General features: G+C 52.1%; 1 protein-coding gene and 2 long non-coding RNA genes across 4 annotated transcripts in view; 1 reads left to right on the top strand and 2 right to left on the bottom strand.

The window, feature by feature from the left end:
• The window catches only part of LOC309515042 (sorcin), a 140,999-nt gene that overhangs the window by 77,657 nt on the left and 50,923 nt on the right, over positions 1 to 12,419 (bottom strand). The window lies entirely within an intron of this gene.
• Positions 3,345 to 4,774, bottom strand: LOC309515667. The gene is made up of 2 exons (XR_014212610.1): positions 4,397 to 4,774; positions 3,345 to 3,654 (listed from the first exon to the last, which is right to left on the bottom strand). It is a non-coding gene; the product is annotated as an uncharacterized lncRNA (long non-coding RNA).
• Positions 6,216 to 7,461, top strand: LOC309515666. Its single transcript, XR_014212609.1, has 2 exons — positions 6,216 to 6,689; positions 7,319 to 7,461. It is a non-coding gene; the product is annotated as an uncharacterized lncRNA (long non-coding RNA).

Here is a 12,419-nt window from a genome sequence, read left to right as displayed (position 1 = left end):
GTTACAGGGAACCAGGCAGAGGTCCTTCTTGGTAGTGGCACCCGCCCCGTGGAACGCCCTCCCACCAGATGTCAAAGAGAACAATTACCAGACTTTTAGAAGACATATGAAAGCAGCCCTGTTCAGGGAAGCTTTTAATGTTTGATGTATTACTGTATTTTGATATTTGGTTGGAAGTCACCCAGAGTGGCTGGGGAAATCCAGCCAGATGGGCGGGGTACAAATAAATTATTATTATTATTATTATTATTATTGTATGCCCCACAGAGAAACCTACGGTCTGCAAATAATAACATCCTCAAGGTCCTAGGCCTCAGAGCCAGGGCCTTCTCGGCTGCGGCCCCAATCTGGTGGAATGCTCTGCCACAAGAGACTAGGGCCCTGCGGGACCTGACATCTTTCCGCAGGGCCTGCAAGACAGAGTTGTTCCGCCAGGCCTTTGGTCAGGGCGCAGCCTGACTCCCTCCTCTGGCAACCTGCACAGAATTTTGCTTAATTGGTTGCCATCAATTTGATTTAATTAATTTTTATAATGAACTATTTTTAGATTGTGTGACTATTTGACTGTTTGATTATTTGATTGTTGTTAGCCGCCCTGAGCCCGGCTTCGGCTGGGGAGGGCGGGATATAAATAAAATTTATTATTATTATTATTATTATTATTATTATTATTATTATTATTATTATCTTGCTCATTCTTCGTGAACACCAGAAAAGCCTGCTAGATTAGCCCAGTGGTCCATCTAGTAGTCCAGCATCCTGAACTCACCAGTGGCCAACCAGCTGTCCCTGGGAAACCTGCAAGTATAAACCAATCGCAAGAGCCTTGTGGTTTCCAGCAACTGGGATTTAGCAGCTAATAAAAGTTTGGGGGCTCTTTTGTTCGGGGCTTCCATCTTGTTCCACCTGGTGGCAGGTGGGAGTCCTGTGGCGACAGTCTCCAATAAAGACCAAGCCTACTGGCTGCTGTTTTGCTCTGGTATTCCTGGCTGGTGTCCTTGTTTTTTTGTCCAAGGGAGCCCTCAGATTTCTCCGTTAACAGTTGCTTCTCCCGAAATGGACTCTGCGAATCTCTTCTTTGGGAGGTGGGTGTCGTGCAGGTGGCCGGAGGGAGCTGGATGCGAAGGAGGCAGGTCCCAGCCTGTAGCCTTATGAGCCAACAGTGTGACGCGGCAGCTAAAAAAGCCAATGCAATTCTGGGCTGCATCAATAGGAGTATAGCATCTAGATCAAGGGAAGTAATAGTGCCACTTTATTCTGCTCTGGTCAGACCTCACCTGGAGTACTGTGTCCAGTTCTGGGCACCACAGTTCAAGAAGGACACTGACAAACTGGAACGTGTCCAGAGGAGGGCAACCAAAATGGTCAAAGGCCTGGAAACGGTGCCTTATGAGGAACGGCTAAGGGAGCTGGGCATGTTTAGCCTGGAGAAGAGGAGGTTAAGGGGTGATAAGATAGCCATGTTCAAATATAGAAAAGGATGTCACATAGAGGAGGGAGAAAGGTTGTTTTTCTGCTGCTCCAGAGAAGCGGACACGGAGCAATGGATCCAAAGTACAAGAAAGAAGATTCCACCTAAACATTCGGAAGAACTTCCTGACAGTAAGAGCTGTTCGACAGTGGAATTTGCTGCCCAGGAGTGTGGTGGAGTCTCCTCCTTTGGAGGTCTTTAAGCAGAGGCTTGACAACCATATGTCAGGAGTCCTCTGATGGTGTTTCCTGCTTGGCAGGGGGTTGGACTCGATGGCCCTTGTGGTCTCTTCCAACTCTATGATTCTATGAGGCTTTGCCCTCGGGTGGGAAAAATACTGCGCCTGGGAAAGGGAAGTGGGAGTCAACAGACACTCAAGGAATAGTTTCAGAGAAAAAGCTTTATTTCTACCATCCATGAACTGGTAGAAGGAGCAAGTGTGATAAGTCACAAAAAGCATGCACGGGTTCACAGTCATGTGCGCAGAGCATATATACCCCTTTCCAGTTCCCTCCCCCTTTCTCCTCCTTCTTCCAGAGTCCTGCCCATGAGTTCCTCTGAGCATGAACAGAAAGCTGTCTTGGGACTGTTGTGGACTCTTGGCATCCTTCCCAGGAAAGGGGAATGAAAGCCAAGGGGTCGAGGAGCCCTGGATGTCCAAAGATGTTGCAACTAGAATGAGATAAGATTCAGTTCTCTGAGTGTTCTTGGCAATGACAGAGCCTATTCATTAGCCTTTAAAAGTAACATTTTGCCTATGCACAGCATCTTGTGAGGAACAGTTTTGAGGCCTGGGGTGATTTCACAGACAGGATTTGGGTATCCTGTCCCTTCAAGCCCTTTGGGTCGCAACAAGGGCATGCTGTGCTAGCACCTCCTCACACTCCCAATCGCTACCTCCACACCCAGCTGAGAGCAAAGACCATCTCTGGTCGAGTTAAAGTTACACATGGTCTTCCCATTACATAGGAACTGGTGATCTGCTTCATCTTCAGGGTCCAGGCGGAGGTTCCCAGGGTGGAAGGTGGACTCCATGGCACCCTCAGACACCTTCCTTGGCAACCACCAAGGCCCCCCGACCTTCCCACTTTTTAAAGCTTTCCCTTAAACTCGTTAGTTTTTGCAGTGCTCCAAAACCATTAGTTTTTGGAGCTGATGTGTTATTGTTAATTATCCCCCCCTATTTTACTCCACACCTTGATTTTCCATATAATAAACTTCATGGCACAAAAAATTGGTTTCCAAAAAGACCTTTATTTTTAAAAACAATTAGAAAGGCATTTATTCATTTAGAAAACTGAAGCTGGCTGGCTTAAATCCTGTGGTTGGGCAACTGTCCCTGGAAAATAGGAGCACTTGGAGGGTTTGCTTTCACTGGGGGGTCCTTTTACATTACATTCCCTCTGAATTCACGCCCCTTATCTCCAGCCACCAATAAATGGTGGGGTGACAAAAGCAGTTGTGATTTCTTTTGATTTTCTTGGCAGCTACGTAGGCGAGATGAGCCCAAGAGCCCAGAGGGCGCAAATGTTGGCAACTCGTTTCTGTGTCCCCGGATGGCCCTGCCTGCCCCCAAACTACCAGGGTTCCCCCGCCCCCAGAAGCTGCCTCTTTCCCCTCATTCACCATGTCCGCGTGTGACATCACAGGAAGTTGGGGCACCTCAGCAGTTATTAAAAATGAGGTGACCCCCGCCATTGTGAGGCCAGGGAGGGCTTTGCAGATGTTTCCCCAGCTGTGGCCATTGGCTACCAACTCCCTGTGATGTCACAAGGGGATGCAGCCCCCTCTTCCTGTGACATCACTACCAGGGAGGGGTATCCTATGATCCTAGAGATTTCCCATATAATAAAAACATGACACAATACAAAGATTTCTTTTCAGAAAAAGTTTATTTAGGAAAAAAATGAGAAAGCCATTTATTTAGAAAACAGGAGCTGTCTGGCTTAAATCCTGCAGTTCTCTTCATGACTTTCACGGCTGGTCTTGGGGAAAACCTTGCCGGCTCCTGAAAGTCAAAAGCAAACCATTGATGGGATGGCGACTATCCGACAGCGTCCACCCAGACCCCTTGCCTTCTCCTTGCTCCACAGCATCCCAAGGCCAGGCGATCGCCTCCTTCTGCTTGCCAGCCTGCCGCCACTGTCTGGTCTTGGGGGAAACCTCGCCACCATTGGATGTCCCTGAAGGGCAAAGGCAAACACGTTGATGGGATGGCGACTATCACAGCGTCCACCCAGACTCTTCCACAGGCTTTGGTCTGACAACTTCATCCCTGACTGGCCTGCCCCGTCAAGGCAGGTTGCAGAGGTGGAGGGCCACCAGTTTGAAGCGGTAGATCCACATGGGACTACACTGGTTTCCCTGCTTTCCACCTCTAGGGCTGTGCCGGGTAGTTTCCCTCCTCGCTTTGGCCGTCGACGTAAGGTCAAGAGCTCTACGAATGTCAGCAAGCTGACATTCTCAAAAGGTAGGTCTGTTGACCTTGGGTTGAGGGCCAAAGACAAAGGTGAATGTCACCAGATAGCGTTCACAAATGGATCGGCCAGCTTCACAGGCTCTCGGCCTGCACTGACATCCCCAAATGTGAACCTGGCTTCTCCAAGGCGCCACCACTAGAAGCCGATGGGCAACTCTCCCTCACCACAGAATTCGCCAAGGGACACTCACCCGCCGCCAAAGGGGCAGCTTCCCTCCTCGGTTTGTCCACCTGTTAATAAACAAACTAGGCTTCCAAACCCGCTTGCATCCCCTCGGCCAGTCTTGTAGCCTTGCGGCATCAACCAGGCACTGAATGCAAACCTTCCGGCAATCCGTCCACCACCAACAGCCGCGCCAGGTCCATTGCCACACCTCCCCCTGCTTCAGACCTGAATTTCATCCACCTTCAAGTGCGATCCCACCAGCAAGTAAACCTCAACTTGCCTTCTCCTTGCTCCACAGCATCCCAGCGCCGGGCGATCGCCTCCTTCCTCCGGCCAGCTTGCCCCACGGGGCAGGAGACCACCCGAGCTGAGTGCCTCCACTGAGGCAACTGCCTCGGCCTTTGACTTGGCCAGCATTTATACCCTCTCAGCTGCCCAATGTTTTTGTGGCCTCACAATGGCAGCATCTGGGGAGGCCTCCCCATCACCCCTCAGACCTCACAATGAGGGGCGCAGCTCAGCAGCCATTGGCTCCTTGGCTTTTGACCAAGGAGCTATATAACATCCCCCCTCCCCAATTTGTGCCAGTATCTGTGAAGGCCACACCAGAAACCCAGGGGGGCAGGAGGGGGGCATTTCTAAGCCCAGTGGTTGCACTTCCCTCCACACAACAATAATAATAAACAAACAAATAATAAACAAACTAGGCTTCCAAACCCGTTTGCATCCCCTCGGCCAGTCTTGTAGCCTTGCGGCATCAACCAGGCACTGAATGCAAACCTTCCAGCAATCCGTCCACCACCAACAGCCGCGCCAGGTCCATTGCCAGACCTCAGCTCTCCACTTTCAAAGGATGCCCACATCGGTCTTAGATGGAAGAGACAGGAAAGTTCCAAGGCAGTTGAGATTATTTGTGGGGTCAGTTAAGGAGATCTTCTCCATTGCATACTCCATGGTCAGCTCTAGCAAAACCTCAGAGATTTTTGGAAAAGGTGTTGGCAGTGCTACAGGGACAGAACCCAGAAGGGAAAATAGGTTGGCTCTTACCTGACTGAGATGCTTGTCACATATAAAACAGTCTTATTGGGATTCATTTATTTGATTTATTGTAAATGGTTGCTTGTTTCTGGGTCTTAATAGGTTTTATTGGATTGGATACTTCTGGAACCGGACCTTTAATGGCTTTTAGTCAAATACAATAAATAATTGATTGATGAAAAGGTGCTTTTTTCCTGAGATGATAACTTTCTCCCTGCCTGTCACTCCTTGAAAGGATTTCTGTGCATAGATGAGACTCACTTTCATTGTTCTGTTCATTTGTTCGTTTGACCAGTGTTGTGTGGAGGGAAGCGCAACCACTGGGCTTAAAAATGCCCCCCTCCTGCCCCCCTGGGTTTCCAGTGTGGCCTTCAGATACTGGCACAAATTGGGGAGGGGGGTGTTATATATATCCTTGGTCAAAAGCCAAGGAGCCAATGGCTGCTGAGCTGCGCCCCTCATTGTGAGGTCTGAGGGGTGATGGAGATGCCTCCCCAGATGCTGCCATTGTGAGGTCACAAAAACATTGGGCAGCTGAGAGGGTATAAATGCTGGCCAAGTCAAAGGCCGAGGCAGTTGCCTCAGTGGAGGCACTCAGCTCGGGTGGTCTCCTGCCCCGTGGGGCAAGCTGGCCGGAGGAAGGAGGCGATCGCCCGGCGCTGGGATGCTGTGGAGCAAGGAGAAGGCAAGTTGAGGTTTACTTGCTGGTGGGATCGCACTTGAAGGTGGATGAAATTCAGGTCTGAAGCAGGGGGAGGTCTGGCAATGGACCTGGCGCGGCTGTTGGTGGTGGATGGATTGCCGGAAGGTTTGCATTCAGTGCCTGGTTGATGCCGCAAGGCTACAAGACTGGCCGAGGGGATGCAAGCGGGTTTGGAAGCCTAGTTTGTTTATTAACAGGCGGACAAACCGAGGAGGGAAGCTGCCCCTTTGGCGGCGGGTGAGTGTCCCTTGGCGAATTCTGTGGTGAGGGAGAGTTGCCCATCGGCTTCTAGTGGTGGCGCCTTGGAGAAGCCAGGTTCACATTTGGGGATGTCAGTGCAGACCGAGAGCCTGTGAAGCTGGCCGATCCATTTGTGAACGCTATCTGGTGACATTCACCTGTGTCTTTGGCCCTCAACCCAAGGTCAACAGACCTACCTTTTGAGAATGTCAGCTTGCTGACAGTCGTAGAGCTCTTGACCTTACGTCGACGGCCAAAGCGAGGAGGGAAACTACCCGGCACAGCCCTAGAGGTGGAAAGCAGGGAAACCAGTGTAGTCCCATGTGGATCTACCGCATCAAACTGGTGGCCCTCCACCTCTGCAACCTGCCTTGACGGGGCAGGCCAGTCAGGGATGAAGTTGTCAGACCAAAGCCTGTGGAAGAGTCTGGGTGGACGCTGTGATAGTCGCCATCCCATCAACGTGTTTGCCTTTGCCTTTCAGGGACATCCAATGGCGGCGAGGTTTTCCCCAAGACCAGACGGTGGCGGCAAGCTGGCAAGCGGAAGGAGGCGATCGCCTGGCGTTGGGATGCTGTGGAGCAAGGAGAAGGCAAGTTCCAGTTGACTTGCTAGTGGGATCGCTACCTGAAGGCGGCCGATATTCAGCTCTGAAGCTGGCTTACGTCTGGCGATGGACCTGGCCAGGCTGTTGGTGGTGGATGGATGCCGGAAGAGTTTGCATTCAGGCTAGCGGATGCCGCAAGGCTACGCCTGTCGAAATGGGTGCAAACTGTAGTTTGGAAGCCTAGGTTTGTTTATTAACAGGCAGCCAAACCGAGGAGGGAAGCTGCAGATAGGGCAGCGGGTGAATGCCCCTAGGCGGAAACCAGTTGTGATTTGCATTTGCATTTAAATGATGTCAGTGGACGCCCTAAGCTGAAGCTGGCTGATATTTGCAGGTGTGGACCAGCTGGTAGTGAGGAGGGTAAGTTGGCCGTTCGGCAGCTCGTGGAGGCGTCTAGGTGAAGCCAGTGTTCACAGATAGACGCCAAGGGAGGCCGCAAGGCTGATGAAGCTGGTTGCTATCTGTGAACGAAAACTGGTTTTCCTTCATCTCCGGGAGCCTGCCCATTGTGCAGGCCTGCCAGGGGTGAAGTTGCTGGGCGGAAGCCAGGGGAGTCTGGGTTGACGCTGTCGGATGGTGGCCATCCCACTCATCTGTTTGCCTTTGCCTTTCAGGGATGGCCGGAGCCGGCGAGGTTTTCCCGGAGACCAGCCGTGAAAGTCATGAAGAGAACCGTAGGACTTAAGCCAGAAAGCTCCTGTTTTCTAAATAAGCGGCTTTCTAATTTTTTCCAAAATAAACGCTTTCTGAAAAGAAATCCGTTTCGCGCCATGTTTTTATTGTATGGGAAATCTTTAGGATCATAGGGTACCCCTCCCTGGTAGTGATGTCACAGGAAGGGGGGGTTGCACCCCCTTGTGACATCACAGGGTGTTGGTAGCCAATGGCCACAGCTGGGGAAACATCTGCACAGACCTCCCAGGCCTCACAAGGGGGGGGTCATCTCATTTTAATAACTGCTGAGGTGCCCCACCATTGTGAGGGCAGCGAGGGCTGTGCAGATGTTTCCCCAGCTGTGACCGTTGGCCTGTGATGTCATAGACATCTACCAACTTCCTGTGATGTCATAAATGGTCATGGCGAATGAGGGGAAAGAGGCAGTTTCCGGGGGGGGAGCAGCCCTGGTAGCTTGGGGGCAGGCAGGGCCATCCGGGGACACAGAAACGAGTTGCCAACATTTGTGCCCTCTGGGCTCTTGGGCTCATCTCACCTACGCAGCTGCCAAGAAAATAAAAAATCACAACTGCTTTTGTCACCCCACCACTTATTGGTGGCTGGAGATAAGGGGCGTGAATTCAGAGGGAATGTAATGTAAAAGGACCCCCCAGTGAAAGCAAACCCTCCAAGTGCTCCTATTTTCCAGGGACAGTTGCCCAACCACAGGACTTAAGCCAGCCAGCTTCAGTTTTCTAAATAAATAAATGCCTTTCTAATTTTTGTTTTTTAAAAATAAAGGTCTTTTTGGAAACCAATATTTTGTGCCATGAAGTTCATTATATGGGAAATCAAAGTCTGGAGTAAAATAAAGGGGGGGGATAAGAACACCTCAGCTCCAAAAACTACTGGAAGAAGCAAAGCTCACTAGTGACGAAGCAATGATTCTTCAACATCAACTTTGTTGGACTGGTCATGTTGTGCGGATGCCTGATGATCGTCTTCCAAAGCAACTACTGTACTCTATTCCGAACTTAAAAATGGAAAGCGTAATGCTGGTGGTCAGGAAAAGAGGTTTAAAGACTGTCTCAAGGCAAATCTAAAAAAATGTAGTATAAACACTGACAACTGCGAAACACTGGCCTGCGAGTGCTCCAGTTGGAGAACAGCCTTTTCCAAAGTTTGAAGACACTCGGACTCAGGATGCAAGGGAGAAATGCGCTAAGAGGAAGGCACGCTTGGCAAATCCACACCGTGATCAACTCCCGCCAGGAAACCAATGTCCCCACTGTGGAATGACGTGTGGATCCAGAATTGGCCTCCACAGTCACTTACAGACTCATTGTTAAAACCATGTTTATGGAAGACAATCTTAGTCGGCTACGAGGGATTGCCAAAGAAGAAGATCCTCAGATGAAGGGCGCTATAGAAATTTAATTAATAATAATAAATAAAGTACATATATCGGAAGCAAAATTCACATGTCTCTTTCTACACAATCCACCAGCAACATAGCTGTCAACCTTCCCTTTTTTTGCGGGAAATTCCCTTATTCCAGCACCGTTTCCTGCTGCTATCCCGGATTGTTAGGCTGCTGATCCCTTCTTTTCCAGGCTGCTGATCCCTTATTTTCAAATCTGAAAACTGACAGCTATGACCAGCAACCTGGGGGTTTGCTTATTCATTTTACTACCACTTTCCTGACCAGTCTGCAAGCTGATAAATGAGGAAAACGACGGGATGTTCTTACCAGCTCAGAAGAATGCACTTAGAAATAAATAATAATAAAAGCCTGCCTTGCCCTGTCTCTTGTTTCAAGATTAAGACACCCAACCATAATAATAATAATAATAATAATAATAATAATAATAATAATTTTTTAGTTATGCCCCACCCATCTGGCTGAGTCTCCCCAGCCACTCTGGGCGGCTTCCAATCAAGTATTAAAAACAATACAGCATCAAATATTAAAAACTTCCCTAAACAGGGCTGCCTTCAGATGTCTTTTAAAGAGAAGATAGCTGCTTGTTTTCTTGACATCTAAAGTGAGGGCGTTCCACAGGGTTGGCGCCACTACCGAGAAGGCCCTCTACCTGGTTCCCTGTAACTTTATTTCTTGCAGCGAGGGAACTGCCAGAAGGCCCTTGGAGCTGGACCTCAGTGTCCGGGCAGAACGATGGGGGTGGAGACGCTCCTTCAGATATACTGGGCTGAGGCCATTTAGGGCTTTAAAGGTCAGCACCAACACTTTGAATTGTGCTCAGAAACGTACTGGGAGCCAGTGTAGGTCTTTCAAGACTGGTGTTATGTGGTCTTGGCGGCCGCCCCCAGTCACCAGTCTAGCTGCCGCATTCTGGTTTAGTTGTAGTTAGCGGGTCACCTTCAAAGGGAGCCCCACATAGAGCACATTGCAGTAGTCTAAGTGGGAGATAACCAGAGCATGCACCACTCTGGCAAGACAGTTCGCGGGCAGGGAGGGTCTTAGCCTGCATACCAGGTGGAGCTGGTAAACAGCCGCCCTGGACACAGACCTGACCTGCACTTCCATGGACAGCTGTGAATCCAAAATGACTCCCAGGCTGCGCACCTGGTCCTTCAGGGGCACAGTCGCCCCATTCAGGACCAGGGAGTCCTCCACACCCGCCTGCCCCCTGTCCCCCCAAAACAGTACTTCTGTCTTGTCAGGATTCAACCCCAATCTGTCAGCCGCCATCCATCCTCCAACCGCCTCCAGGCACTCACATATAAGCAATTTCCAAGCCTATTTAAAATAAAAAAAATTCCTTCTAGTAGCACCTTAAAGACCAACTAAGTTAGTTCTTGGTATGAGCCTTCGTGTGCATGCACACTTCTTCAGATACACAAGCCTATTTGTGTCCTTTGTCCCTGCATGGCAAATGCAAAGGCGGAAAGGCGTGCAGATCGCCTCCCCTTTGCAAGGCAAGGGGGTCGTGCAATTCTCCCCTTTTATTCTCCTTCATTCCCTCCCCTTGCATGGAAAATCTTCCTTCCCCGCGACGTTTCCTAAGCGGGCGGCGGCGGCGGCTCTGCCGACGGGCTATGATACCCCCCCCGATCCCCCTTTTCCCGCCAGGGCAGGCGCGGCCAAAAGCTGAGCGGCCCCAAAAGACATGTGCTCCAGGTGAGGCTCGAACTCACAACCTCGGCATCGCTCTGCTCTAGTACTGCTGTATAAGTACCGCGCGCTAACCGATTGCGCCACTGGAGCCCTGACATCAACTCCTCCCGAAACGCTTTATCAAGGGCTCAGCCTCGGCTACGCGCCACCGGGGCGCCGCCAACGCCGCTTTTATTTCCCTCATTTTTTTAAAAGGCATTCCCGACTCTTTTCCCTCCTTCGCCCCCGAACTCCAACCCCACGGAGGAGGAGGGAAAAGGGAATATCGCTCCGTCCCACTTTATCGTTCCGCCTCCCTTCGGCCTCTCGCCGGCTGCTCTGAGAGGCGCCATTCGTGGGCCCGTTTCCCTCAGGAGAAGAAGCAGCGCGGGTGGGAAACACGGCCGAGGGAGAAGGAACGAGGGAAAAGGGAATATCGCTCCGTCCCATTTTAACATTTCCCCTTCCTTCGGCCTCTCGCCGGCTGCTCTGAGGGGCGCCATTCGTGGGCCCGTTTCCCTCAGGAGAAGAAGCAGCGCGGGTGGGAAACACGGCCGAGGGAGAAGGAACGAGGGAAAAGGGAATATCGCTCCGTCCCATTTTAACATTTCCCCTTCCTTCGGCCTCTCGCCGGCTGCTCTGAGGGGCGCCATTCGTGGGCCCGTTTCCCTCAGGCGCCCGCTGAGGAGAAGAAGCGCGGGCGGGAAACACGGCCGAGGGGAAAGGGAATATCGCTCCGTCCCGCTTTATCGTTCCCCCTTCCTTCGGCCTCTCGCCGGCTGCTCGGAGAGGCGCCATTCGTGGGCCCATTTCCCTCAGGAGAAGAAGCAGCGCGGGTGGGAAACACGGCCGAGGGAGAAGGAACGAGGGAAAAGGGACTATCGCTCCGTCCCGCTTTATCGTTTCCCCTTCCTTCTGAGGGGCGGCTGGTCTGAGGGGCGCCATTCGTGGGCCCGCTCCCCTCAGGCGCCCACCGAGGAGACGAAGAAAACACGGCCGAGGGAGAAGGAAATATCGCTCCGTCCCGCTTTATCGTTCCGCCTCCCTTCAGCCTCTCGCCGGCTGCTCTGAGAGGCGCCATTCGTGGGCCTATTTCCCTCAGGAGAAGGGCCTATTTCCCTCAGGGAAACACGGCCGAGGGAGAAGGAACGAGGGAAAAGGGACTACCGCTCCGTCCCGCTTTATCGTTTCCCCTTCCTTCTGAGGGGCGCCATTCCTGGGCCCGTTCCCCTCAGGCGCCCACCGAGGAGACGAAGAAAACACGGCCGAGGGGAAAGGGAATATCGCTCCGTCCCGCTTTATCGTTCCCCCTTCCTTCAGCCTCCCCGCCGGCTGCTCTGAGGGGCGCCATTCGTGGGCCCGTTTCCCTCAGGCGCCCGCCAAGGAGGAGAAGCGGGAGTGGGAAACATGGCCGGGGGAGGAGGAGGAACGCGGCGCCTCTGAGGCGACGCGTCGCCGGGAGTCTGAGGGGGGCCCTCGGGGGCCGCCGACCGGGCGCTTCCCGGAGGAAGGCCCGAAGCGGCGGAGGAAAGGCGGAAAGGCTCGAGGGGCGTGGAGAAAGGGGGCTGTGTGTATCCCGCCCCCCCCACGTCGCACAATATGTACAAAACACACAATAAACACAACACACGGCGGGGCGGGCGGGTGTGTGTGTGTGTGTGTGTGTGGAGAGCCCTTCACGGCCGCCTCGGTGTGAGGGGACGGAGGAGGCCTCGGCGCCGCACGGTCGCTTGGCCGTTTATCGGCTCCCTCGCTCGGAGCGGTTTCCCGCCACCAGGGCCGGATTTACGGATAAGGTAAACAAGCTTCGGGCCCCACTCTCTTGGGGGCCCCCCAAAATTAAAGGAACAAAAAACGGGGTGTACATTTCCAAAATAGAAGATAATAAAATAAAACCTAACAAAAAGCGTTGTGTGTTGTGTAGGCTCCTGATACGGAAGGGG

This window comes from Podarcis vaucheri, assembly GCF_965113315.1.
Source record: "Podarcis vaucheri genome assembly, chromosome: 12".
Taxonomy (NCBI): domain Eukaryota; kingdom Metazoa; phylum Chordata; class Lepidosauria; order Squamata; family Lacertidae; genus Podarcis; species Podarcis vaucheri.
The sequence above is the reverse complement of the archived record's forward strand: the minus strand, read 5'-3'. Positions and strand labels throughout refer to the sequence as shown.